Here is a 27,174-nt window from a genome sequence, read left to right as displayed (position 1 = left end):
TGATGAGCTGGGGGCTGGGGGAAAGGCTTCAGGATCAGATTGTATTTACATTCATAGCTAATTTGCCTAGGTATCCAGCAAACACAGCTGTGTTGCCCAAGTGATAAATTTTGGCTGGGGTTGGATTACAAATCACTTGAATGTGCGGGGGGTGGGGGCCATGAAATGTAGTTATTCTTATTGTATGAGTAAAGGGCAGTAGAACTGTACTTAGCCTGTGCTGATTGAGGACATCAAGAGAGAGGGTGGGGACAAGTGTTTTGCATGATCGTCTGCCTGAGTCACAAGTACTATTAGACCTGCCCCTCTCCACTGTTTAAAGACAGAGCTGATTAGGCTCCATAGATAGTCTTTTGTTTTGTTAAGTGACCACTACATCTGAAATCACTGATAATCAGGTCTAAGTGCTTAGACCTGCTGTGGGACAGTGTTTCTGTGGAAGAGACGTCCCAATCTGCACTAGCAGCGAGGTTCCCTCACTGAGAGCTCAGCTGAAATCACTGAGAGCTGGGTGGAACCTCAAGAGACCAACTCGCAGAGGTCACAGTGGCAAGTGGCGGCAGAAGGTGACGGCGCAGGACCATTGGCAACAGAGAGATGGAGTGAACGGAGGCACAACAAACAACAGTGGCCAGAGCAAACGGTGAGCAGCTGGAGGAACGAGCAAGGTGCCTTTTTGCCCCCCACCTGGGAGGTGAACTCATGTGAAAGCACCTCTGAACTCTGAGTCTCCACTGACCAAGGACAACACTGGTGAGTGTTAATGAGGCTGTTAAGAATGCTGGAGACACAACACAGTTCATGCAAACAAACATGGCCGTGGCATCATACTTTCTATTTAAGCAAGAGATACCACACACTACGAACTGGAGGCCAATGTTAAGTGCATTGTCACTTGTTCATCCTGAAGTTGAACACTGGTTCCGAACAAGACCAGCAAATGCTCACTATCTTTCCTCAAGAAACTCAACTGACGGGCTAGATGCATGTGGTGCAATAGTGAAAGATTCAACAGTTGAAAAAGTGAAGAACTTTCTCACCACATTCAAAAAAATTGCGTACATGGCTGATGAATGCACCGATGCAAATGGGCATCAGGTATTAAGTCATTGTGTATGTCATCTTGATGTCAGTGGTAGGCCAGTAGATGTATTTCTAGATGTTCAAGTTATAGAAGACACATAGGCTGCATCTGTGACAACCCACATCTTAGAAAAGTTAAATGCTTGTCAATTGGACCCCAAACAGATGGCTGGTTGTGCATTTGATGGAGCTGCAAACTTCTCTGGAAGACATGGTGGAGTACAAGCTTTGCTCAGAAAAAAGTGTAACCCTAATCTCTCCTATACACACTGCCGAGGCCATCTACTCCAACTAGCGCTAGTACAAGCTGCAGACTCTTCAAAAGACATTTAAAAAAACCTATAAATTTAATGTCTTCATTATATTCTTTTTTCAGCAAGAGTCCAGAATATCTTGAAAAATATAGAAGATACACTGGGACTGAAGTTCAAATTAGTCCAACCTGGGAAAACCCTGTGGCTTTCTCATGAGCTGTCATAAATATAAAGGGAAGGGTAAACCCCTTTGAAATCCCTCCTGGCCAGGGGAAAGCTCCTCTCACCTGTAAAGGGTTAAGAAGCTAAAGGTAACCTCGCTGGCACCTGACCAAAATGACCAATGAGGAGACAAGATACTTTCAAAAGCTGGGAGAAGGGAGAGAAACAAAGGGTCTGTGTCTGTCTGTATGCTGGTTTCTGCCAGGGATAGACCAGGAATGGAGCCTTAGAACTTTTAGTAAGTAATCTAGCTAGGTATGTGTTAGATTATGATTTCTTTAAATGGCTGAGAAAAGAATTGTGCTGAATAGAATAACTATTTCTGTCTGTGTATCTTTTTTGTAACTTAAGGTTTTGCCTAGAGGGGTTCTCTATGTTTTTGAATCTAATTACCCTGTAAGATATCTACCATCCTGATTTTACAGGGGGGATTTCTTTATTTCTATTTACTTCTATTTTTTATTAAAAGTCTTCTTGTAAAACACTGAATGCTTTTTCATTGTTCTCAGATCCAAGGGTTTGGGTCTGTGGTCACCTATGCAAATTGGTGAGGCTTTTTATCCAACATTTCCCAGGAAAGGGGGGGTGCAAGTGTTGGGAGGATTGTTCATTGTTCTTAAGATCCAAGGGTCTGGGTCTGTAGTCACCTAGGCAAATTGGTGAGGCTTTTTACCAAACCTTGTCCAGGAAGTGGGGTGCAAGGTTTTGGGAAGTATTTTGGGGGGAAGGACGCGTCCAAACAGCTCTTCCCCAGTAACCAGTATTAGTTTGGTGGTGGTAGCGGCCAGTCCAAGGATAACGGGTGTAATATTTTGTACCTTGGGGAAGTTTTGACCTAAGCTGTTAAAGATAAGCTTAGGAGGTTTTTCATGCAGGTCCCCACATCTGTACCCTAGAGTTCAGAGTGGGGGAGGAACCTTGACATGAGCGATCCTTGACTGTTGTCTTAAAATTACTCCAGCCATTATTACTGAGTTTGGAAAGTATCTACCAAGATGGGATGGATCTAAGTAGTGAGGCTGGTGGATTATTTTTGCTACTATGTTCAGAGAAGACTATTGCCATTCTCTCTCGTAAGTCTACTGTTGAAACCACTTGGGTCATTAAACAATGCCATCCAGGCATCTGCTTCAACAGTAGTAGATCTATGTCCAGCAATAGAAGCTAAATTTGGATCAATCAGAGAGCTATCCATTGAAAAAGTACTGGGAGAAGCAAAGACTTCAGTCCAGAAGTTGACTAATGAAGGCATTTATGTTGAATCCTTAAGTGAAGAGGACAAGAAGTGTTTGTTAAAACAACTGAAAAAGTACACAGACTTGATTCTTAAAAATTTACAACAGCGACTTCTAGATTCTAATCAACCTCTATGTAGCTTTTACAGATCCCTGTCGTATAAAACACCAACAGTTGAGTGGAGTGAGGCACTACCAGCAATGGGGCTGCCATCTGCTCAGGACAGAATAGAGAATTTGAACACAGAGTGGAATATCATATGACGAATAAATGAAGATTTGACTTCAACTTCTTTTTTATCATCACTAGTGGCTCGACCCGATCTTTATGCTATGTTTCCTGGGATGAAAGAAGTAGAAATTCATCTCTTGCTACTCCCAGTCACAACAGCTATAGCTGAGCGTTCTTTTTCTTCATTGAACAGAATTTTGTGTTCTGAAAGAGGTCGCTTTCTGCCTGATCACGTGAATGAACGAATAAGCATATCAGTTGAAGGAATGGAAGTACTGGACACGAGAAGCCACCAAAGATGAACACATTGCATTCAAGAAGTTCATTAACGGAGTTCTGCAAAATTATAACAAGAAACCAAGAAGGATGTAGATGTTGTGCTTCATAGAAGGCTTGAGTAGCCAACATTAATTTGTGTAATGATTTTAAAACATGAGTTAAATCTAATAAAATGGTCATGAAACATTTTTCAGTTTTTATTATGGTGCCATACAGCCCACCTTCATCCTCATAGTCTCATCCCTCATTGGCCCTGACCCTCGCCACCCCCCCATAAATTTGAACACCCCCCCTAATTTCAATTCCTGGGGAAAACACTGACCTGCGGTGATAAATAATCTTTTTGAAGCAATGGGACTACTCACAGTACCTAATTTTAGGTATCAGTGGAAGCAGGATCAGAATCTAAATGTGGAAGAAATGTGGTACCAGCTCAGAGAAAGCAAGCCTATATGCTTATTTCAAACACTCACTTTGCTCAGAGAAGTTGAGGAAATAGTTTTTTTTATTTCTTTTCTCACTTACCCCAGTGTTAGTCCACTGACTCCAGGGATGTAAAGGATAATATGTTCCCAAGCCTATATTACACATCAAGCCAATATATCACTGTGTCTCCTATACTTACTGTGAGTAAGAATGTTCCTTGCTGAATGGATTCTTCCCGCCTCCCCCACAGCCCCCCATGCATCATAGAGCAAAGGAAAGAACTGCTTTTGTGGTGCTTCTACTCTTCCTTTTGTAGTTAGATGGGCAGGGCCAGGGCCTTGTCTCACCCTCTTCACAGCTAAGCCAGTACTGAGGAATGAGTAATAGGCTACTAATGTAGACCTAGAACAAGGAAAGACAGTTTTAATTCGCTCCCCAGTTTGCTCTTGGTGAAGCAAAGCTAAACACTAACCTTTATTCAAGGCAGAAAGTAAACTTATGATCTAGCCCTATAGGAACAACAGTCTGAAATCAGTTTCTCTCTTCCCTGTACCACTTTTCAAAAAGCTAAACAATTTATACAAAAATGGACACCCAGTGTGTTCATACAAATGGAACTCCCTGAGTAGATCATCAGAGTCACACCCAGATAAAGGAGTGAACAACTGGAATCCATTTGTATTACAGGAATGAACTCATCTTGAATTTGCAAGCCTGCTCATTGGCTCAGTGCAGCTGAGCCCAAGTTTGTTTCCAATGCAAATGCTCTGGTTAACCGATTCAAAACTTGCATTCTGTCAATTATTTGCATTAATATTATTTGGTTAAATCCTGAATATTGTTGCTGGTCAACTCGTTCACTGAATACTCAGAGAAATCAAACACAAAAGGCACTCAAAATGCAGGCAACATGAATTCAATTTTTGGAGTGAATATTGACAGAAAAGGTTTTGGGATACTCTATCAGCTCTGCTTCCAAATCTCAGTCTAATCTAATCCTTTAGTTAAATAAAGAGGGAAAATGAAACAATATGTAAATATCTGTTTCTGACTTTGATGTTTATTGTATAATTTAGGGTGCAAGAAGTATAATTAAAATGCTATGGGAAGAACCCATGTCAAGCCCTTGGACAGACTAAGAAATTCTACATGTTACTGAAGCAAGTCTGCAACTGAGGAAAAGCTACCAGTCGAACACCAATTTATTTCCTTGACCCTTAGGTAGTAAATGGTAGGATTTGGCAAATAAGGAGCATGGACTTGAAAGGAATGGTCAATTTCTTTATTAATCATACCGCTGCCACTGCCCCCCAGCATCAGATATCAAGTGTCTTGTTTTGATCTGAAGAAAAGTCAGTAGTAAATTAAGACAAATTTACCTTGTTCACAGGCAGAAGCAAATGCTGTAACTTGCTTTAACACATTTCTATAGCGCAGAGCCCTGGAAAATTTAATAAGAAACAAGTTCTGATATATCACAGATTTTGCAGCAAAGGTAATGATGGTGACTTTTGCCCTGATGCATAAAAAGCAGTTTCCCAGCCCTAATTTGAGACATCATGTTCCTTCTCCATCCCCACTCCATGAAGAGCAGCTCCTCCAAAGTGTGTGATTTAAAGGCACCCTCAATGAAGTGTAAATCTCTTTCTTGAGACACCGGCTGCCTTCCAAGGCCCCAATCCTGCAAACACTATGTGTACATATTTCACTCTTCTCACGTGTGTAAAGCTAAGCACACCCATGAACATTTACATTATCAGGGTCCAAGTTGTCAGTTAAAGAACAAGGGAGCTCTCATTGGTTTCATCCTCTGCAGAATGGCTTTCACACCCCAGATCATCCCCTAAATAGGAGTCAAATAGCTGAGTTTCTCTATGAACTAAAATAAAGTTTAAGAAAAAATATGTATTTACTATGGGGAGTAAGATTTTTATCTGGTTTCTGGTTTGCAAAACTAATGACCAGGTAAGAAAATAGCTTTTATTTCATTTCTTTTATTCATTATTATTATTATTTATTAATAAACACTAACTCTCCTGACTCCATGGGCAAACACTATGTAGATACCTATTTGTACACATTGAGCATGTCTGTGGTGGATAGCATAACAAATGCGCTATCCAGTAATCTAGCCATCAAGGACTCAACTTCTTAATAGGAAAAGGCAAATAAAAGCAAGAAAAAATACCAATATTTCACCAAACAACACGCGTTGCATATTTCACCACTATATATATATATATATATATATAATATAGAATTATATATAATATAGAAATGGGAACACATGTATAGCATTATCACATATACAATTCCTGTTGGTAAATTATGTGTTTTTAATAGTGCCCATGTAGCTCAATGCACCATCACTGGGAACTGAGGTTACTGTTCTTTGTCAAGAAAACACTTGAAAAATGTCAAGTATCGGGGGGGGGGGGGGGGGCGGTAGCTGTGTTAGTCTGTATCTACAAAAACAACAAGGAGTCTGGTGGCACCTTAAAGACTAACAGATTTATTTGGGCATAAGCTTTCGAGGGTAAAAAACCACTTCTTCAGTGGTTTCCATCTGAAGAAGTGGGGTTTTACACACGAAAGCTTATGCCCAAATAAATCTGTTAGCCTTTAAGGTGCCACCGGACTCCTTGTTGTTTTTGTTGAAAAATGGTGGATTTTTAAATGGTGATCATTACATAAATATGAAATAGAAAAGCTGCTGTACTTGTAGGTTCTCTCTGATACAGAGAGAACGGAGAAAGAAGAACCTTGACAATAAATACAGATTTCTAGGGAAATGGTGACACTAATCTGACAATCTGTCAGAAGCCCTGAGAGCTGGTTAAGGAGGGAAGGAGAAAAAATATGACTAAGCTATGATACAGGTAATATTTCCATATTTTGTAATGCCATCTTTGAGCCAGCTAAAAGGAATATTTAAATAGTGCCTGACTTGACACAGGTATAAACAGTACACTTTCCTTATATGTCTTTTTAACTTTATTTTCTATTCTATGCCAATGAATTGTATTAATCTAAGATAGAGTATTGGAAGAGGATCTTAAATTGGGGTCAAATTGGGCATGAGAACTCAGAAATCAAAGGGAGATGAGTCATGAATAGGTAACAGTCTAAGTACCTGGTCACTGTTTAAAGGAGTTTCAATTCCCTTCCCCAAACAGTTATGTCAAGAAGGCAGTATGTACATAGGGAGATTCCAAACAAAGACTGGGTGCCAGATTTTGTTACACTTATCCTTTAAATATTAAAAAATTATTTTGTTTTTGTCCTACTAGCCAACAGGGGCTAACTAAGAGAGAGATAAATTGATGTTCACAGTCAGGTTCCTAATGAATAAATCTCTACCTTCTGAAAAACACAGCAAGTAACTTGGTTGGCAGTCTCAGCAGAGAGGCTAATAATTGAAAAAACATGAAGAATGAACTACTCTCAACTCTGGATATGACAGCTCCCATTTTTCTTTAAAGACACTTTGGTAGGCTGGTTGAAAAGTGGCAATAATTTAAGACATAATGGGTCAACTCCATTGGGCACAGCTTGTACTGCTAATGCCATACTCCAAATCTTTCTGGCGGACGGACATAGAATGTGAGTCTTCAATGATCTTCTTGTATAAGCACTAAATTCAGCTAATATTTCAAATTGTGGACCTGATTCTCCTGTCACTTTTACTGGTGTAAAATGAAGTCAATGGAGTCATGTTGGTGTAAATGTGAGAAAAAGCTAAGGGTATGTCTATTTTATAGCCCCATGAGCCCAAGTCAGCTGACCTGAACCAGCTGCAGAGGTGCTGTGAGTCTTTTTTCACAGTGTAGACATATTCATAGGTATATATGTGGCCCCCGTAACACTAGTATCTGAGCATCTCCATTTTCAATGCATTTATCCTCACAACATCTTTGTGAGGCAGGGAAGTGCTCTTATCCTATTTTACAAATGGGAAACGGAGGCACAAGAGACAGTTCCAGATTTACAAAGGGACCTGGCCACTTGGCTATTCTGGGACAGGTCCCTCTCAATCTCACCTGTTGAAGCTGTACCACTGTGTATTATCAAAAACTTAAATATTCATTGGGCCAGAGAGAGAGAGAGAGAGAGAGAAACCATAGCCCAATGGTTTGGGCATTCTTTGGGCAGTGGGAGACCCAGGTACAGGCAGAGGGAGGTACTGGATCCATGTCTATCACATCCTGGATCAGTGCTTTCATCACTGGACTCAAAGTCATAAGGAGGTACCTCCCCACACCTCCTCGTTTCTTCTTGAAAAAGGGCTGTCCTGGCCAGGGCACCTCAATCCAAGAGAGGGTTCACAACTGTCAATCCTAAGGGGACATAATAAGGAGGCTAAATCTTTTTGAGGGGCCTGGCTTGGAACATGCCCCTCTCCTTCTGCATTCCATTGGGAGCCTTGGCACTTCACTCAGTATGGTGAGTTCCACTAGACAGCAGGGCACCTAGAAATTATGCCTGGCAGTGCTCAAAGTCCCTCTCATGAATCCAGCCCTAAGTGATTTTCCTCAGGTGATATAGGAAATCTGCAGCCAAACAGGGAATTGAACCCAGGTCTTCTGAGTCCCAGGCCAGTGCCCTAACTCCTAGGTCATCCTTCTTCTCAGGGCACAAATATATTTTAAATATTAACTAGTCAGCCAAGTTAGATATGCAAAGGGCTCAGGAAGCACCATATGTGAATAGAACTTTACATAACATTGTTTTTTCATGACTCGCTATTTTTGTGTTACTATTGCCCTCCCTTACATCCCTGTGACGGGGCATCAGCCCCACACTGGCTGTGATAGGGTTAAAACCCAGCCTGGAGGACTGCAAGGAAACAGGCAATTAGGGCAGTGGCTGCAGCCAATTAGGGCGGAGGCTGGACCAGCCAATCAGGGCCCAGCCAGCCCATATAAAAAGAAGCTGCAGGCCAGAGCTAGTCAGTCTGCTGCAGGAAGCCCAAGGGAGGGGACTGGCTTCCTAGAGGGATACAAAGACTAGCACCATGAACAGGGCAGCTAGGACTTTCAGGTCTGAAGCCCTGAAAAGAGAGTAAAGGAGCCAGAGGCAGGAACTGAAGGTGCTGGGGCTGTGGGGAGGTGGCCCAGGGAATTGAGACAGACTGGTGGAGAAAGAAAGGAGGGGCAGTGGGAAGCTGTTGTTTACAGGGTCCCTGGACTGGGACTCAGTATAGTGGGTGGGCCTGCCACCTACCCTCCACTCACTGCTGAAGAAGCGGCCAGGCTGTGGATTGCCAAGCCACTGCGAGGAGTAGCTAGACTGTTGCGGAAGGAGTCCCCTGGAAGGGGGAACCCGGATTGTGACTTGGCTAGAGGGCTGTGCCACAAAGCAGAGGCAGTGAGACTGGAACTGTGGTGGGTCTGCAGGCAGAGACGAGGATGGGAGAGCCAATACCACCAGAGGGCACACGTGCTGACCAGAGCTAATTCCTGAAATGGCCAGCAGAAGGCACCAGTGTGATGAGTGACCCAGTGACAATCCCCCATTTCCAACCTACAATTCAGAATGCACTCACTAGCTGCATTCAGGAGACAGCCTCCATTATGCATGCTGTAAACTCCTTTATATTGTGATGCTGGTAGACCAGATTTCAGTTCTTGACAAGGCTGCATGTGTCAGCTGAGCACTGACAGATTCATAGTTGGAAGCCAGACCAGCTCACTTGTGTGTTAGTATTGTCCAAGATAGGTGTTAGACTTGTAAGAACATGTTTAGTCTCTATAAAATGCTTGTAGGGTGCTGCATATATTGATCTTACTTGTAACATCTGTATCCACTGCGATAAGGTGATATGTACCTTTTGCTTTAGAAAATTTAGTAAAAATATTCTGAACTTGTGAATCCAGGTAGGAGGAATGGTTTCCTCACCCATCAAGAAGGACTATCAAAACTAAGTGGGCCATTGTGGAGCATCACGATACAAAGACCAGGTTATTGGCCCTCATGCACCCAGGAAGGTGCTATATGCAAGAAATCCTGTCCCACCTTGAATGCTGGAAGAAGGGGATAAAATATGGATACATTACATTTTCTGTCTCTCTTTGCTGTTTGGACTGTGGCAGGGCTGGAGCGAGGAAAGAAAAGTAGAGATCCCCAGGTTCAACCTGGATTAGCCCTAAAAAACATTCTGTGCTGACAGATTACTACAGTTCTAACAAAAACAATGAGGAATTCTTGTGGCACCTTAGAGACTAACACATTTATTTGGGCATAAGCTTTCATGGGATAGAATCCACTTCATCAGATGCATGGAGTGGAAAATACAGTAGCAGGTATAAATACACAGCACATGAAAAGACGGGAGTTCCCATATCAAGTGGGAGGTCAGTCTAACAAGACAATTCAATTAACAGTAGGATACCAAGGGAGAAAAAATCACTTTTGTAGTGGTAATGAGTGGCTCATTTCAAACAGTTGACAAGAAGGTGTGAGTAACAATAGGGGGAAATTAGTATGGGGGAAATTAAGTTTTGTAATGACCCAACCACGCCCAGTCTTTATTCAGGCCTAATTTGATGGTGTCCAGTTTGCAAATTAATTCCAGTTCTACAGTTGCACATTGGAATCTGTTTTTGAAGTTTTTTTTGTTGAAGAATTGCCACTTTACGGTCTGTTATTGAGTGACCAGGGAGACTGAAAGTGTTCTCCTACTGGTTTTTGAATGTTATGATTCCTGATGTCAGATTTGTATCCATTTATTCTTTTGCATAGAGACTGTCCGGTTTGGCCAATGTACAAGCCAGAGGGGCATTGCTGGCATCTGATGAAGTGGGTTCTAGCCCACAAAAGCTTATGCACAAATAAATTTTTTAGTCTCTAAGGTGCCACAAGGACTCCTCATTGTTTTTGTTTATACAGACTAACACGGCTACCACTCTGAAACCTACTACAGTTCTGTAACCTATTGGGACCATGGACTATAACTCATTTCTGTATATATGTTGCCTGCTTTAACCTGTAAATAAGTCACTTATTTCTTTTTCCTAGTTAATAAATCCTTAGTTAGTTTACTATAGGATTGGCTATGAGTATTGTCTTTGGGACAATTGTGTGAGATTGCTTCCAGATTCAAAACACCAGTCACTTACCCAAAGTCAATCTGAATCTTTTGTGATCTTTTGTGTATGGCAATCAACCATCACTAAGTCTAGCTTGCCTGGGTAAAAAGATAGATTGGAGTGTCCAAGGGAACTGTCTATGACTCCATGGTAAGACTGTTTTTCTGCTTCAAGAATTCATATTTGTTACTGTGTTGGCAAAATCTAATTACAGAACATACAACCAGTAGAGGTGTCTGCCCTGCTTTTTGACTGTCTGCCCACAAATGTGGAGCATGCTGATTATAAATAAAATGATGAAATAGCAGTATTTATTTAAAATAGTTTCCTGACTTAGTTTTTCCTAACTCTATATCTTGTAAATATCTCTGTCACAAAAAAATAAAATAAAAAATAGAGAGAACCAAAACCAACAGCCACATTTTTAGAGGCAAAATCCCCAAGTATAGCTCTAAAGGCCCAGCTCTGAAAAATTCTGCCCATGAATGGCTATATCCTGCAAATGGACCCAAATTGGTGTGTCCTTATCCAGTGTTAAATCAGTGAAAATATGCAGACCAGCAGAGAGTGCTTGCTTGAGTAAGTACTGCAAGATGGGGCACTAAAATGTCTCCTGATTTTGCTCTGAGACTTTTTCTACACTCCCTTCAGCACTATAAGCTGATGTTAAGCATTGAGTCATTTCTATTCTGGAAATTCATTACCAGCAACTTGGACCTACCAGAAATCATAGATTATTCCTCTCCTCCTGTAACAGTGAAAGACATGGCTAAAGAAGGGACATTTTCATGCTACAAAGCCAAACATTACTCCCTTTCTGTGATCCATGTAGCTATGAATGTTATTGCTACTTGCGGTCTTCTTTTGCTGTATTCAAATAAGATAAACAACAAATTAAGGGATAATCATCTGAATTTATAAAGCAGCTCCATGGAACCCAGACAGTTTATAGGGGGGAGGGAAATGACCAGTGTTTAACTGATTCTATAGTAAACAAACAATCAATAATAATCTGTTTAACACACTGTGGTGTTTAGATGCTGCTTGTAATTATTAGAACTGGGAGTACTGGCTTTTGGGAGTGTGAAAGGACAGGAAAGAGGAAGGGGGGGGAGAGTTGAGGAGGCGGAGTGATAGCTACCGAGGGTGCAGCAGCAGCAGCTTGGTAAAGAGGTTTCCACTTTAAAAATAAAGTCCTGTTGAAGTTTGTTAGTTGCTACAACACACACACACACAGAAATTATTTGAGAATACCTAAAACACTATAAAACCTTATTAATGGACATGAAAACTAATTGAAAAAGCTGACCGATAGCTAATGAAAGGGAAACTGTCCACCAACTCCAATGCTCAGAAGAGTTTGGACATCACTCAAGAAGCTGTTGTTAGACCCTATGGACCTAGCAAATTGTCTCTCAGTATCCAAGCTTCCTCTCCAACTATTCCTACTAACTAACAAGATCCTAGATCCCCTCTCCTAATTGGGTAAGGATCACATTTCTCTTCACCTTCACCTTCAGTGAGAGGATATCTATTCTCTTCACAAAACACTACTCTTCCATCTTAAAAGTTTCAGCGAGGCTAATGAGAAAGGATGGCCAAACAGTGCTAACTTTCAAGCTGCAATCAATCATGATGGGCATTTTTTCCAGACCTCAGAGCTCTGTTCTGTCACCTAGCTTGTTCAACATCTATATGAAGCCTCTGAAAAAACTCCCCAATAACCACAGAGTTCAATTCTGGAAGGCAGTGAGCATCTTCAACTCTCTCTGGCTTCAGTGGAAGGTCAGGATACTCATTACCTCACAGGATAAAGTCCCTTGGTGCCTAGCTGAGAAGCAAGTGCATTCAAGGCTGAAAGTGAGTCTGAAGAAGAAAACATTCAGAATATTTAGGTATACGCTAATCATGAAAAACAGATTCATCTTCAAATTCTTTATCATTTAGTTAATGTAACAATTACACCTGGGGGAATTCTGCACCAAAAATTAAAAATTCTGCGCCCAATATTATAAAATTCTGCATATTTTATTTGTCAGTATAATCACATCAGTTTCAATTATTTTGGTAATTTATTTCAAAATACCTGTGAGCAAGTATGTCTGTAACAATACAGACAACAAAAAAGATTCAGGAAATGATTTTTCAAAAATAGATTCCTTATTAGGCATATTAATACAGCACTCTGAGTAGTAATTCATTTAAACTACAGTACAGAATCATATTTCCTGTACCTCTAAGAAGCAGTGGAAAGGCTTAGGGGAGTCAGGGGTAACAGAGGAGCTGAGGGAGAGGGAAGTAATTGCTGGGAAGGAGCCTGGGTATGAACTTGAAGTGTTGCTGGGTATGGGTGGGAAAAGTATGGAAGAGGTATTTTTGGGTGGCGGGGAGGGATTGTTAGGGAGCATCCCCCATGCAGACCCCAGCTGGCCCCTAGCCTCTCCCATTCAGTCTGGCACATCTGCCCCTGTCCCCATGTGTCCATGCAACCCTGTGTGTCATTGCACCCCATCCCCAGGTGTCCCTGCAACCCTGTATGTCCTTACACCTCCTGTCCACACATGTTCCTCCACCCCCACTCTGACACCCCCTCCCCCAGTCCCCCTGTGTCTCTGTGCCCCCACGCAGCCACCCTCCTGTCCCCATGTGGCCATACACCCTTCCTCCCTGTACCCATGTGTCCCTGCACCCATCATCCAGCCCCTTCACCTCATCTTCATGTGTCTCTGTGCCCTCATTCAGCCACCCCCTTCTCCCTGTAGCTCTGCACCCCCCCCCCCACATGTGGCCCTTCGCCTCCACTCCCATTCAGCACCTGCCCCAGTCTGTCCTCCCCCACTAGCCCTTATGAGCCCCTTTCTAAACCCCACCCCCCCCCAGCAACCCCACGCTGTCTGTCTCCCCATATCCCCTGTCTCCTGACCTGGCCTGACTGGCGCTCTGAAGAAGGCAGGCTCTTTCTCTTTCCTATTATAGCTGGGGCTGGCCAGGAGCAGCTGCTCTGTTCTAGTGCCACAGCGCCCTCTGGTGGACAAAAGAAGAAACTGCAGCAACTTTTCAGCAGAAGCTTTTTTTCTGTTTAAAAAAAATTAAAAATATGTGTGGCACATGAAATATGCATGCAGTGGCATAGAATTCCCCCAGGAGTAAACAATGGAAACAGTAAGTGCTCCTCAATTAATATCATGTGATGTGTTTTGTAATTATTTCAGTACATTCCAAGCAATTTTCTGAATTCAAATTAAACCCAGGGAGTTCATGCTGTGGTTCATAAATCATTTATCTGAAAGAGGCTCTCTCTTCAAGACCCAAACACTAGTCTTGAAGAGTGGGGACGGCACTTGCTGATAAGCAGATAGAAATGGTGCAATATCAACAAATCAGTCTGGAAAAGAAGGTAGAATTGAAAGATTTTGTAAATAATATTGCTATTTTTTAATAAACCTAAACTTTACAATTTGGTTTATTTTCTGATTGCCAGGTGAAATGCCACAAATACATATTAACATTTTCTCCACCACCACTACTACTGGATTAGACTTTACATATCTAAACACTGCTGAGGCAGACTGTGTAATTTTACCACTGGTATAAATACTAAGGATTATAATAACTGATGTGCTCTCTCTATATATAAGTGCCATTCAGATACTGTTACTCTATTTTGATTGAGGCTGCATACAGAGGGCCTGCTTCCATTTTCATGGTAATGAACCACTAACGTTAGTGGTTAGGATCACTTGTCTTACAACATAATGGGTAATTATTCTATGCCAAATTCATCCCTGTTGCTTATAGGGCTGAATTTCCCATAAATGTAAAAGCTTTGACCAGAAATGAAATAGGGCACTGGTTTGAATTGGAAGTGGGGAGCAAGAAAGACCTTGGCCATGCCCACAGTAGAGAAATAGTTCAAAATTTTCCACCATTGCTACTTTTGGTTCATCCCCTTTGGTGTTAGCAACATTGGAGGCTTTAATGTAAATAGGCTGTTGCCACTGTTACAAACTGACATCTAACCCTATTCAGAAAATAGCTATTCAACAGGTCTAAAACATTGGTGGCTGCCAGCTACACTAGGGCTTCCAGTGTAGCTCATGCCAGTGGAGATGAAACTGTAGTAGTTATGCTGGAACATTTGTTTTAGAAGTCCAAGTGTAGACATCTCTAATGTTCTTGCACATTTAGAAATCTGAGTCAGCTGAAGCTGCTATTGGAAAAGGAATGTGTTTTATTTTATTAATGAATGGGACTCCCATAAAGGAAATTACCAGCCTGTTATGGAATTTGGTGTAATTAAGAAGAATGCATCTAATTATAATGTCTGGATACATGTAAAACCTTTGGAATAAAATAAAAAGACAGTTTCAACAACTTTTAACAGAACAGCCTTTTCCCCCAAACAATATAAATACTTTACTACGCCCACCAAGGCCCTTGCATAGCCAAAACTCAGAGATAAGGAAAAGATGTTGCAACATCATATCCTAAAGATAAATGGGTTTGGGCCTGTTGGTCCAATGGATAAAGCTGATTCCAAAGGCAAGAGCCCTTCACCGCGAGTGCCCTGTCACCATACCTATGTAGTGGTAGCACAAGCATTTCAATTGGTCTCAACTGCTGACCTGGTATGTGGGCAAGAGGCAGTTTCATACAACTGGGATCCAAACAATATATGGTTTTGGAAATTTAAAGTGAACACCTGGAATTGCACCTGAAAGCAACACAGGAGGACAGTGCAGTTCTTGAAGAACTGATTTAACATGTTCTCTGCAGATGCGCATTGCACCAGTTGTAGCTACTGAATGGTCTTCAAGGAGAGCTCTGTGTAGAAAGTATTACAACAATCCAATCAAAAAGTCACAATGGCATAGATGACCACACAAGGTCCAGATAGGGAGAGAGAGAGATGGTCTCATCTCCATAATTAGATGCAGAAAAGATGAAAGGTGTATTTTTGGCCACCATTGCTACCTGAGATTCCAGGAGCAGTCAAAAGAGAAAATGTTCAGTCCTCACCACCAAAATGTGAACCTTTCTGGGGAAAAGGTTTGGAAAAAATATTCAGTAGTAGAAGGAGTAGTTCTCTCTCCTATGTGCTCCAGACCCTTCCCAAGCTTACCAACACCACCTCTGTCATGCCTGAGTTAAGTTCCAGCCCGCTCATTCTCAACCAAGTTCTTAGCTCAGGTAGGCAGCTGGGAAAGCAGTAGCCAGGGAAAGAGGAAAATGAGATATGAAGTTGTGTGGCACCTGCAGCTTCATTGTCTCACACAATGAAGAGGAGGGGTGGCAGAAGAGACCCCACATGGAAAGTCTCTCGGAGGAAATGCTCTTGGGAGAAATTGCCATGCTTTAGGAACCTATGTGGAGGCACAGAGCCTCACACAAGCAGCCAGACCCAGGAGAATCTCAGGTGTACATAAAACTGATCCTCTAATCCAAGAGATGGTTAGAGGCAGAAACTGGAGCAAACTCAAGTTTTTAGTTTGTAAGCACAGCCTTGTGCAGGGCTTTTTAAACAAATTAAGAATAAAGGCAAACCCCAGGAAGTGGATGAGTTTGTCTCACATCCTCTACCATGTGTGTTTCAGCACAAGACGCATGGAGCTCACACCGATTTACAGAGCTATTACAAGAAAACACTCTCAGTTCTCAGAGAGAAAAGAATGTAGCCATTCAAAAGTGAAACCCCATCTATGCCAGCTAGGGTCTGCTAGTCAACAGTATCAACAGCTGCTCACAGAGCTAAAGGAATCAGACCAGGCATCTGATCTTCATCTTTCACTAAGGTGATATCACAGACCTGTGAGATCAGTGCAGTCTCAGTGCTTTACTCAGACTTAAAGCCAGACTGAAAAGGGATCAAGGAAGTTTTAGATCCCCAAAGTCACCCAAGTTAATAAATGTTGTGGGAAGCAACCACAGCTGGATACAGGTCACTAGGGACTCTCTTAAAACAAACACCCCCAGCTCAAGCCCTCATCCAGAATTTCTAGGATCACTAAAAACCTACCCTGGGCACCCTTACTAGAAAATACTTCCTCACTCTCAAGCACTGAGTCTGTGTATGAAACAAGGAAAACTTTTAGGAGAAAAGGGAACACAGCATCAGCTTAGGAAAACACAGCAACAATATATCCACATGAATGATAAAACATTTCCCCATAGCAATTTTGGCAGTAGTCTGTTAACTCGGTTCCTGTCCCACCCATGTGAACATAGAATCATAGAATCATAGAATATCAGGGTTGGAAGGGAGCTCAGGAGGTCATCTAGTCCAACCCCCTGCTCAAAGCAGGACCAATCCCCAATTAAATCATCCCAGCCAGGGCTTTCTCAAGCCTGACCTTAAAAACTTCTAAGGAAGGAGATTCTACCACCTCCCTAGGTAAAGCATTCCAGTGTTTCACCACCCTCCTAGGGAAAAAGTTTTTCCTAATATCCAACCTAAACCTCCCCCACTGCAACTTGAGACCATTACTCCTTGTCCTGTCCTCTTCTACCACTGAGAATAGTCTAGAACCATCCTCTCTGGAACCACCTCTCAGGTAGTTGAAAGCAGCTATCAAATCCCCCCTCATTCTTCTCTTCTGCAGACTAAACAATCCCAGTTCCCTCAGCCTCTCCTCATAAGTCATGTGTTCCAGACCCCTAATCATTTTTGTTGCCCTTCGCTGGACTCTCTCCAATTTATCTACATCCTTCTTGTAGTGTGGGGCCCAAAACTGGATACAGTACTCCAGATGAGGCCTCACCAATGTCGAATAGAGGGGGACGATCATGTCCCTCGATCTGCTCGCTATGCCCCTACTTATACATCCCAAAATGCCATTGGCCTTCTTGGCAACAAGGGCACACTGATGACTCATATCCAGCTTCTCGTCCACTGTCACCCCTAGGTCCTTTTCCGCAGAACTGCTAACAGCTAATAAGCAAATGCTCCTTTACCACATCATTTCCCCATCTACTGAATCCCACTTATAGTCTGATGACAGTGGGTAGCTGTGACAGTTTGGATCACAGAAAACCCCTTGGGAACTTCCAACTGATGTGGTGAGACTACTTCTAACCCATTTTTCCTGCCAACTTGGGACTCCAGAACCTTGCCAGTTTGAGCCAGACACGCTAGCCTGTTACAAACGCAGACCCAGGTCTAAATCATGTCCAACAGCTGCAGGCTTAACTGAAAACAGCTTAAGAAGTGTTCCTGTCTGTAACACTCAGACACCCAGCTCCCAATGGAGTCCAAACCTGAAATAAATCTGTTTTACCCTGTATTAAGTTTATACAGGGTAAACTCATAAATTGTTCACCCTCTATAACCCTATCACTGATAGAGAGATATGCACAGCTGTTTGCCCCTCCCCCCCCCCAGGTATTAATACATACTCTGGGTTAATTAATAAGTAAAATGTGATTTTATTAAATACAAAAACTAGGATTTAAGTGGTTCCAAGTGATAACAGACAGAAAAAGTGAATTACCAAGCAAAATAAAATAAAGCACGCAAGTCTAAACCTAATACAGTAAGAAAACTGAATACAGATAAAATCTCACCCTCAGAGATGTTTCAATAAGGTTCTATCACAGACTGGACACCTTCCTAGTCTGGGCACAATCCTTTCCCCGGTACAGCCCTTTTTCCAGCTCAGGTGGTAGCTAGGGGATTTCTCACGTTTGCAGCCCCCCTTGTTCTGTTCCACACCCTTATATAGCTTTGGAAGAAGGCGGGAATCTTTTGTCTCTCTGGGTCCCCACCCCAGCTTCTAAATGGAAAAACACTGGGTTTAAGATGGATTTCAGGACCAGGTGACATGGTCACATGTCGTGAGAGATCCCAAGCCTTCATTCCTCCCAGCCTGACTCACATTAAGGTCTGCAAGCAAAGAGAGCCATCCACAGTCAATTGTCCTGGTTGATGGGAGCCATCAAGATTCCAGACCACCATTAATGGCCCACACTTTGCATAATTACAACAGGCCCTCAGAGGTACATTTCATATTTCCAGTGTCAGATGCAAGAATGGTACATACATACAAATAGGGTGACCACACTCAGTAGGTTATAAGCTTTGTAATGATACCTTACAAGAGACCTTTTGCATGAAGCATATTCCAGTTACATTAGATTCACACTCATTAGCATATTTTCATAAAATCATATAGAGTACATCGTCACAGTAGTGTCGTCCCAGAGTCCTGAGGTACCTTGGTTGACTTGTCTCCAGTCCATCAGAGGCTCCACCATCTAACCCAGCAATAGTGATTTCAACTTTATTTAGTGGCTGAGGAGGAGGGGCCTCACCTGAGTTCATTCAACTCTGCTGATGTCCTGTCTCTTCTCTGTCTCCCAGTGGCATAGGATCCTTGCTGGAGAGAAACCAGTAGTAAATAGCAGCGGTTCTCAACTGGGGGGTCCGCAGGCCCCTTGGGGCCCTCGAGCCCTTTCAGGGGGGCCACAGGATCCCATGGCTGGAACCCAGAGCCTGAGGCTCGGTGCTCCCCGTTGTAGGGCTGAAACCCTAAGCCCCGGTGCCCCCCACCATGGGGCTGAAGCCAGGAGCCGTGCGGCTGAAGCCCCTCCCTGCAGTGCCAGTGCAAAGCAGTCGCAAGAGCAGTGCCACAACCCTTCACACTTCCTCCTCTCCCCGCCCCCGAGGCCCCACCCCTTGTTCAGGTCAGAGGCGGGAAGTCGGAGTCGGGCAGTTGCTGTGCTGGCTGGTGCCATGGAGCTGGCAGCCATGTCGTTCCATCTCCTGCTGCTGAGTTACTTCCCCACACCACCTGCACACACAGCCCTAGCTACCCCCCCTGCCCTCACACAGCCCCTGGCTACCCCTTCCCTGTACCCTGAGCAATTTTCAAACATTTTGAGCTGAACCCCCACCACACACAACCTAGACAGGGTGGGTGGTCTTCTGGGGTGAGTCAGGGGGTGGAGGTGGTGCTGCCTCCCTGAACCCTGCTGTGTGCCAAGCCCTGCCTGCCCCTGCCCCCCCCCCAAAAAAAATAGAAGTCGAAGTATGCCTATGCCTGAGGGCCCACCCCTGGTCCAGAGCCCTGAGTCTCCTCTCCCCCCTGCTGGGCCCTGGAGTTTTTATAGCATGTTGAGGGGGGCCTCAGAAAGAAGAAGATTGAGAACCCCTGGAATATAGGACTCTTGAGCCAAATCCTTGCCATAATATAGGAGCTCTTTTCTCCTCTCAGTTCAGTTCCATTACCCAACCAAATCTGAGTCTGCGTTCAGTTATGGTGTATGGTTAGTTGTGTACAGATATGATGACACAAAGTGTCACTGGAGGAATTCTGGGTAGAAAGCTTATGCAAATAAAGCTCTCTGTAGCCAGATTTTCCTCTGGTCACCAATAGATGGGGGAAGAGAGCTCTTTCCCCTCTAAAGCTTCAGGCCTCTTACCATTTTATATTTATTTATTAATAAGTCATTCCTATTGCCAGTACCACCTATTATTGGCCTTTCCTTCATCTTCTTCTAGGAAAAGTTATTGTGAAGATGGTAGCAAGGAAATAAGTCAGTATCAAGTTATGTATTTATTATTATTGATATAAAAGTCTTGCACCTTAGCCCTAAGTTGATTACTTAGGACCAGATTCTGCCACCCTTAGTCACATAGAATGACACTTTGCCGGATGAATAGTCCCACTACAACGAATAGGGCTACTCACCAAGTAAGGTACTATTCAACACGAGAAAGGGAGGCTGAATCTTTCCCTCAATGCAAATATCTCTGGAGCTAAAGCCAGAATATTTACCTCTTCCCCACAAATACTATTTGTATCTATGCCAATTAAAAAAAAAAATTAGGAACTATTTCTCTAATCATCCACTTGCCAAAAAGCATTGCTGAAATAGATGACAGAGAAGAAAATGATCTTCAGTCAGGATTATCAGGGAATAATATATTTGTATGCCTTCCTTCAAAACCCAGTTGTGCCACAGGAAATTAAACTGGCACCATCTAATTTCATGAAAATCCTTTCTGAGTCACTTGGAATAACAATGAAAAATTCCTGAGGGCTATCCCCAAGGTGGCATTGTCAATCAAAGATCAGCTAAAAAGCTTAGTCAAACAAGTCTGTGGCCAGAATGCTAGCAAATATCGACTCAGCTAGTTCTGACCCTTGAGGTATTGGAAAAAGGGCACTGAAAACGGATTGCACTTCTATAAAAGTATCACTGCCTTGTATTAGTTTCATGAAGAGAGTCACTTTGGAGAAGCCATACTGAAAAAGCCGTTCCTTAGCACTAGTTTCACTCTCCTCTCCTTTCCGGTCTTCTCAGAATCTTAGCTTTGATGCCATTTTGCTCTTCTTTATGTTTGATTGATTGCTGCCACTCAGCCACACACACGCACACACAAATATTTCTAGCAGAACTTTATGGAAACCCCCCCCCCACAATTGAATCTTGGCTTCAGTTTTGTTCTAACCAGGTTCCATTTCTGATAAGTGTATTTTTCCAGAGCCCAAAGGAGGAGAGCCTTCTGTCAACTCCCTCCCATGAGAGTGTACATTTTTTTTCTCCCTTGACTAGCAAACTTGCATGGGAGAAGAGGTTATTCTTTTAAATTCCTGTCAAACTCTGGTAGGTCCTGTTCCCTGAAGTTAACATTTACATATTTTCATTTTACAAAATCATCAGACTCAGATTTTCTGACATGAATAAGCTTCTTATTACTTATTGCTAAGGCTACATTTTAGTCACCGGTATTTTTAGTAAAAGTCATGGACAGGTTATGGGCTGTAAACAAAAATTCACGGGCCCATGAACTGTCCATGACTTTTACTAAAAATACCTGCCCTGACTAAAACTTGGGTGGGGGAGCTATTGAGGGAGCAGTTCGGGGGCGCCACAGGTGCTGGGGGTGGTGACCCAGGTCCCCTGCAGGTGCTGGGGGAGGGAGGGTTGTTGGGGCTGGCAGGGGCTCCCTACCTGGCTCTGTGTCCCTGCAACTCCAAGGCAGCGAAGGCAGGGGCCAGGGCAGGAGCTTCTCCGCTGCTCCCGCCACAAGCATCTGCTGCAGAGCTCCCATTGGCCGGGAACCACAGCCAATGGGAGCTGTGGAGGTGGGTCCTGAAGGTGCTGGCAGCGTGTAGCATGGAGACCTCCCACCCCCACCACTCTGTCACCAAGGAGCTGCAGGCTCCCCGCCCTGCCCCAAATCTCTGCCCCTAGCCCTGAGCCCCCTCCCACACACCCAAACTGCTGCTGCTGGCCCATGGGCTGCCCGGCTCAGGCAGCCCCTGAGCCAGCACCAGCCCCTGCAGAAGTCTCGGAAAGTCACAGAATCCGTGTCTTCCATGACCTCCATGACAGACTCGCAGCTTTACTTATTGCCACTATTAAGTACTTCTATTTTCTGAATCATCCTCAAATCTAACACAAAGAATTTTTCTTCATAGTTATATTCTGTAATATTTATAGTAGGACCAAAGGAAGTGGAAGACATGATCTGAACTCCACATCATCAATCTAAAAATTATTAACATAGTCAATATGCGCACAACTCGCTCTGTGCATCAAAGAACATTAATCCACAAGTAGTCAAAGTTGAATTCACTTAACTCTGGAAGTAATTTAAACACAAAACACAAATTCATACATGAGGCTCAGAGGCTTAATATCCTGATAGGCCAATGAGAGCTTGAACAAGACCTAATTGCATGGATGAGGGAGATCAGGACATTGCTAGTGTGTGGAAGGGATGTGCGTAAGGCCTCGTCTACATGGAGGGAGTTGACTGACATAGCTATTCCAGCATACTGGAATAACTTTCCTGGAGGAAACACTACTCCAGAATAAAAATAATGCCAAAGTAATTGTTCTGGAACAAAGTGACTTTTATTCTGGAATCATCTCCACATGGGAGCTATTCTGGAATAGTTTATTCCACAACAGCTGTTCTGGTCATTTTCTCCATGTGAACAAGGCCTATGTATGTGATGAGCTCAGGCTTTAGTTTTTCCTTTTGCTGGCTTGGAAACCTTTCCATTTTTGTTTTGGGTGATCTAAACAATGTTGAGTCACGGTAATCTGCCCTATAATTATAGAAATCTCTGAATATTGTAAGAAGTTATTTCTGGAATAAACAAATAAATCTAAGGTTTAATGCATATAAGACTGAGTAACAATGTATATATAACTTGTAGAAGAGGTATCTGTTTTTGGTAGTCAACACTGGTGGAGTGTTCCCTGCACAGTGGGCAGCTTTCTTTATTAAGACATACCCTGCGCTTGGGCTTTTATTCCCAGATATATGACCCCTGACCTCAGACTAAATGAACCCCAGGAAATGTAATTTTACACTCAGTTGGCCACTTTGTTTGGAAAAAGTTTTTTGTTACTGGGTGAATTATAGATTATGTAAGGGGTTGTTTTTATTTCAGTGGGCTAATAAATTGTCTAAATGTCCATCTCAAGCGAAGAAACTGAGGAGTTGTACAAATACTTAATTTTGCTTTAAGTGCATTTGCTCTACATTGGGACATTTTAGCAGAAATTTCCTACTGCTGTTACCATTAGCTTAGCCCTATTGGTGGTAGCAACACTGGGGACTACAAGAGTAGGAAAGCTGCTGGAAGTGCCTAATTTTAAATGTCTACTCCGAGTAAAGCTGGGCAGGAAATGGTTATTTTGTCCTGCAATTATTTCAAGGAGTTTGGAAATTTGTCCTGTTCTGTATTTTGGGACAAAACTGACATTTCAAAAAAGTTTCCACTGAAGAGAGAAAAAGACCCCATACCTCAGAATAACTAATAGCCTGGTGGTTAGAGCACTCCTAGCACTGGAAGGGACCTCAAGAGATCTTCTAATCCAGTCCCCTACACTCAAGGCAGGACTAAGTATTATCTAGACCATCCCTGACAGGTGTTTGTCCAACCTGCTCTTAAAAACCTCCAATGACAGACATTCCACAACCTCACTAGACAATTAATTCCAGTGCTTAACTTTTCCTCTTCCTAATGTCCAGCCTAGACTTTCCTTGCTGCAATTGCCCATTGCTTCTTGTCTTATCCTCAGAGGTTAAAGAGAACAATTTTTCTCCCTCCTCCTTGTGACAAACTTTTATGCACTTGAAAACTGTTACCATGCCTCTCCCCCCACTAAGTTGTCTCTTCTCCAGACTAAAAAAAGGCATTTTTTAAAGTCTTTCCTTCTAGGTCATGTTTTCTAGATCTTTAGTCATTTTTGTTGCTCTCCTCTGAACTTTCTCCAATTTGACCACATCTTTCCTGAAATGTGGCGCCCAGAACTGGACACAATACTCCAGTTGAGGCCTTATCAGCGTGGAGTAGAGCGGAAGAATTACTTCTTGTGTCTGGCTTACTATACTCCTGCTAATGCATCCCAGAATTATGTTTGCTTTTTTTTGCAACAGTGTTACACTGTTGACTCATATTTAGCTTGTGATCCAGTGACCCCCCAGATCCCTTTCCGCAGTACTCCTTCCTAGGTGGTCATTTCCCATTTTGTATGTGTGCAACTGTTTGTTCCTTCCTAAGTGGAATACTTTACATATGTCCTCATTGAATTTCATCCTGTTTACTTCAGACCATTTCTCCAGTTTGTCCAGAGCATTTTGAATTTTAATGCTACCCTTCAAAAAACTACCCTTCCAGCTTGGTATTGTCCGCAAACTTTATAAGTGTATTCTCTATGCCATTATTTAAATCACTGATGAAAACATTGAACAAAACCGGACCAGAACTGATACCTATGGGACTCTACTTTAAATACCCTTCCAGCTTGAATTTGAACCACTGATAACTACTCTCTGTGAACAGTTTTCCAACCAACTTTACAGTAGCTCTAGATTGTTTATGAGAAGGTCATGAGAGACAGTATCAAAAGCCTTAATAAAGTCAACATATACCACATCTATTGCTTTCCCCCAATCCACAAGGCTTGTTAACCTGTCAAAGAAAGCTGTTAGGTTGGTTTGACATGATTTGTTCATGACAAATCCATGCTGATTGTTATTTATCACCTTATTATCTTCTAGGTGTTTGCAAATTGATTGCTTAATTATTTGCCCCATTATCTTTCAGGGTACTGAAGTTAAACGGACTGGTCTGTAATTCCCCAGGTTGTCCCAGGTTGGTACTATATTTGCCGTTTTCCAGATCTCTGGAATCTCTCCTGTCTTCCATATTTTTTCGAAGATAATTTCTAATGGCTCAGATATCTCCTCAGTCCTTGAGTATTCTAGGATGTATTTCATCCACCCTGACAACTTGAAGACATCTAACTTGTCTAAGTAATTTTTAAACTTGTTCTTTCCCTACTTTAGCCTCAGATTCTACCTCATTTTCCCTGGCATTCACTATGTTAGACTTCCAATCACTATTAAACTTCTTTTGATGAAAATGAAACAAAACTCATTTAGCACTTCTGCCATTTTCTGATATTGTTTTCCCCTCCTCATTGAGTAATGGGCCTACTCTGCCCTAGGTCGTCTTCTTGCTTCCAATGCATTTGTAGAATATTTTCTTGTTACCCTTTATCTCTAACTAGTTTAATCCAGTTTTGTCCCTTGACCTTCCTAATTTTATCCCTACATGTTTGTGTTGTCTGTTTATATTCATCCTTTGTAATTTGACCTAGTTTCCACTTTTTTTTAGGATGACCAATGTAAACAAAATGCATAGTTAAATCTCAAACCTTTAACCCTCTAATGCCACCCTTCCAAACAGAGAGAGCAGCAAGCCTAATATGGTTTTAAAAAATTCATAGTTTTGAATCCATTCATAAACCTCACTACATTTTTATTACATTTTCAATTTGTATTTTTAGTTTATAAATAAAATGTTTATTGTGAAATGTTAAGTAAAAAAAATAGCCTAACAGAGTTGTTTTGTGTTTGATTTTTATATAATTGGATTAAAAAAATGCTTCAGAAACCTCAGAAAGGCATATTATTTTGTTGATTTTAACATAGAATAATCAAATAAACATATCCAGTTGAACATTGTAATCTAGGCAATTTGGTTCAACTCTGACATTTTGCCTGAGACAGTGACTGGAAAATTATGGTTTGTCTATAATAGCTAAATTGCCTCATTTTGATCTTGAAATTTCCATGCGTGTAGTTCAATCAACATATTTTGCTTTGCCTAATCTCTGAAAAGGCAACATTTCTACCACAGTCACTTAAAACTAATGTTTTCCTCCCCTTTAAAAATCTTCACTGTTACCAAATCCCAGTTTCTTGACGGTTCTAGTAAGTGCTAATGGCAGTGAATGACAAATGTGATTCAATATGCACTGTTTGTTGTTTTTCATAATGGTGTAGGGTTTACCTGTGGTTCCTCCTTTTGGATGAAGGGTTTTCCTGGAAACCTCCCTCATCATTACCACCATCATCCTCAGAAGTCCCATATCACAGTAACCTTCCTGGAAAAGGTGTAGATGCATTTCCCTTGGGAACCAGTCAGCACCACTCTGAATGTGTCAGCTGAATGCGTAAAGAGGGTTGCTAGAGCAACAGAAGGTGTTCCTTATGATGATCTGTCACTGTGTTAAATGTATGAAATATTTTCATCCAGGCACAAGTGGAAGACTTGAAACTGTTACAATTAATAATCATGTTTATTACAGTAGTCTCTATAGGCCAACCAGGAAAGGGGCTCTATTGTGCTAGGTGCTGTACAAACACAGAGTAGTAGCTGGTCCCTTCCCCAAAGAGCTTATAGTCTACATAGACAGGACAGACAGTGTGGGGGAAGGGATGGAACACACCTGCAGAGTGAACAATGTGATGGCAGAAAACACTATGTTAGTTCCACTATTTTATTTTTTTGGGGGGAGGGATATTACTTAGGAGCAGATCAGATACATGGAAAGAGAAAAGAAAGGTGGTGGTGCGGGACAGGGCAGGTGTGGAGTGAATCTGAGGTGAAGACGCCTGTGAGGGAAAGAGAGAGAGAAGGTTGGAGCAAACAGCCAATCAGCACAGTATAAATGCCTTTAAAAAATACTGTGTGATAAATCATGAGGAATTAAATATAAATCAAACTATACTATACAATTGTGTCTAGAATGCTGTTTAGTTTTTTCGTGCATAATGGAACATAGAGTGGTGCAATATAATATTTACTGATTTCTTATTAGTTCAATTCAAATACAGTACCATGGTAGTAGTGTAGTTAACAGTGAGATGGCCATTGCATTCATGGGGCCTGATTCTGTTTTCACACTAGTATAAATCAGTACTAATTAAAACTTAAGTGAAGTCTGAATTGGGCATTGAGATCCTTATTCAGTAAAGCATGTGCATAAGCAATACTGCCAAAACCAAGCATTCAAAATGTATGACTCAAGCGCCCCAAAATCAG

The 27,174-nt window shown here is 42.2% G+C and overlaps 1 protein-coding gene across 2 annotated transcripts in view; it reads right to left on the bottom strand.

Moving 5' to 3' along the window:
* The window catches only part of SPSB4 (splA/ryanodine receptor domain and SOCS box containing 4), a 327,295-nt gene that overhangs the window by 216,273 nt on the left and 83,848 nt on the right, over positions 1-27,174 (bottom strand). The window contains exon 1 of one of the 2 annotated variants that reach the window (XM_073359976.1): positions 5,111-5,152. The exons of the other annotated variant lie outside the window; for it this stretch is intronic. The gene's annotated coding sequence lies outside the window, so the exon portion shown is untranslated. Of the gene's footprint in view, positions 1-5,110; positions 5,153-27,174 lie in introns of those variants that run through there. 2 annotated transcript variants of the gene reach the window in all.

The sequence above is a fragment of the Lepidochelys kempii genome, chromosome 9, assembly GCF_965140265.1.
Source record: "Lepidochelys kempii isolate rLepKem1 chromosome 9, rLepKem1.hap2, whole genome shotgun sequence".
Lineage (NCBI taxonomy): Eukaryota > Metazoa > Chordata > Testudines > Cheloniidae > Lepidochelys > Lepidochelys kempii.
This window is presented reverse-complemented; position numbering and strand designations above follow the sequence as displayed.